The sequence below is a fragment of the Myotis brandtii genome, unplaced genomic scaffold (genome assembly GCF_000412655.1).
Source record: "Myotis brandtii unplaced genomic scaffold, ASM41265v1 scaffold383, whole genome shotgun sequence".
Classification (NCBI taxonomy): Eukaryota; Metazoa; Chordata; class Mammalia; order Chiroptera; family Vespertilionidae; genus Myotis; species Myotis brandtii.
In genome coordinates, this window is record NW_005364711.1 from 893,875 (window position 1) to 896,556 (window position 2,682).

The following is a 2,682-nucleotide window of genomic DNA, read 5'->3' on the forward strand; positions in this document are numbered from 1 at the left end:
TGTTATCATAGATGCAAAAAGACAGATAGGCTCAGTTAAGGTAAAGGTTGACCTTGTCAGTGAAGATACTGGCCTAGGACGTAACTGCCCACCATAACTGCTTTTAGTCAAAGTTTAATTTCAGACCATCCTTTGTGGTTACTTTAGGTCTCTGAGTTTGCAAGACCGCCATGCAGGCCTCCCCTGAGCTTGTCAGGTCAGCATGTGGCCCCTTTCGTCCACAATAATGCTTAGAATTTTAATAAAGAAGATACATTTAAAAATTCATAACATGCAGAAATAGACACAAAATGGAATAACATAACTCACATTTCATCAGCTTTTAACTTAACTTGATTTTAACTTTTGCAAAATTATAACCCCTGGGGCCTTAAGTGCTTTTTAAAATTAAACAAAATGTGTATGTGTACACAAAATTAAGACTGTCAGGCCATGCAGAACACTTGTCAAGAAAAATTATGACACAGAGTTTAACTTTATTCAGAGCTTCCTTGGTTTATAGTTGAACAGGTTGATAAAACTCTGAAGTCTTAGCATTTTTAGCCTCCAGTGCTTGGAATAACCCATATTTTTAGCTTGTGCATCTATCTTATCTAAGTAGGGCTAAAGTTAATGCAACAGGTAATCTTCTGTGGACTCCGCTTCGTTTTGCATGCCATTCAAACCAACAAGATATTGTTGAGTGCCCTGGCTGGGTGGCCTGGTTAATTGGAGTGTCATCCCGTACATCAAGAGGTTGCGAGTTCGATTGCCGGTTAGGCCACATACCTAGGTTGCAGATATGGTCCCGGGTCAGGACAAGTAAGGGAGGCAACTGATCGATGTTTCTCTCTCACTGCCTTCCTCTCTCTAAACAAACAAACAAACACCCCAAAACAAAAACCCAACCAGAACCTATCCTCGGGTGACGATTTAAAAAAAAGGATATTGTTGAGCTTCTTGTTAAATCTGGAGCCATGATGGATGCAGTTTCAATCAACAGCTCAACTCCTTTAAGTAGAACCATTGAGAGCTGAATACTGGATACTGTCAAATAACTGATATCGGGGCTAAATTCCAGCTGCTCTGGATGTGGTGGTTTATGTGAGATCTGGAGTCTGGAAGCCACAATGGCAGAGCCAATCAGGAAGAGGGTGTTGCGGAGGGAGAGGCTCACTTAGAGGTGGGCTTCGAAGACTGAGATGCCCTTTGAGAAGAACAGAGGAAGTTCAAGCATTGGAAGCTGCGTTCAAGACCTGGTGGTGGGGGCTGGAGGAGCAGGCCGTCAGGAAGGTCAGGCTGAAAACTGATGGACAAGAGATGTCCAAGTGGAATTTCTTCTTTCCACAAACATTCTGGCATGAGTCAGCAGGCCCTGCCTCACCCATGAGAGCTAGGTCATAGGGATTTTATGCTGTTTATTTCCTGGAAACTGCTCCATCCCTCCCCTTGAGAGATAGCATTTCATAGAAAATGCTTGCCTTCTGGAATCAGATAGTCTGAATGCCAATATCCACGGTCTCAGGTAAGTTATTTAGTGTCCCTAAGCCTCAGTTTTCTCATCTGTAATGAGATTATACCTACCTCAAAGATTTGTGAGAATTAAATGAGATGCCATGTACATAAATCTTAATCTCCTACACACCTCATCTTCTGTCTTCCCCTTCCCTTTGCAAACAACAACAATGTAATATGAAAAAGAACAAGTGGGCTCAAGGGGCCGTGCTGGAAGAGATGTAGGGGAACTAGGAATTAGAATGTTGAGTAAGCAATCTGAGCTAGAATCCCAGTCCTATTTTATGTAAAATTCATGACCCTCATCTGTAAAACGGATATAACAACTTCTGTCTTGTAGGGTTTAGAAAGTCTAGAAGAGATTATAAGGATTTTAGAAAATAACATATGTGACTTTCCTACCACACAGTATGTGCCCCTTAAGTGGTATCTATTATTTTAGCAGTAGTCTATGACATTGACCTTTTTCTTATTTTTGCAGCTCACCCTGTCCCCAATGCGAATTCCAGCTAACTCCTCTTTAAATACGGTCTTTCTCTTTGCCCCCCATCCCCTCTCTGGAACATTTCTTGCCTCCTGTACACCCACTTTTCCTACCCTGGCCAGAGGGGAAGAACAGAGCTAGAAGAATGGCACAAAATCTAAGCAAACAATTTTGAAAAAAATGTTTCAGTTCCAACATTACTGTTATCTGAGTATATGTGAGAGAAAAACCTTTGTTAAACTGGGATGTCTCCAAACCCTAGTAAAGTAGAACTGAAAATTAAAAAAAAAAATCATGTTAATCGCGGTGGTATGGAAAGAAATCACCCAGTTTAAGCATGAGTATCTGACTATGGGCTCCAGCCTTCAGGGACCCAACGACGAAATGCAAAGCACAGGACCAGGGAAGGGGAAGGAAGGATTAAAAAAAAAAAAAAAAAAAAGGGAAAGGGGCAGTCGTTTAACTGTTCCTACAGTTATTTTTTAAAGTCCGGTCCTGATAAGCCGCCCTCGCTCGCGCAGCGCTGGGGACGTCGAGGGTCCAGGTAGGTTCTTGTAGGAAAGAACTCGTGGCGAGCGCGCTCGTGCAGAAGCCGGACTAGATCTGGGCTGGGCTCCCGCGCCCCGGGGTCTCCACCCGACGCCTCGGTTTCTCCATCCGCGGAGTGGCCGTAGGGGTAACCGGAAGCCCCGAGCCCCCGCTAG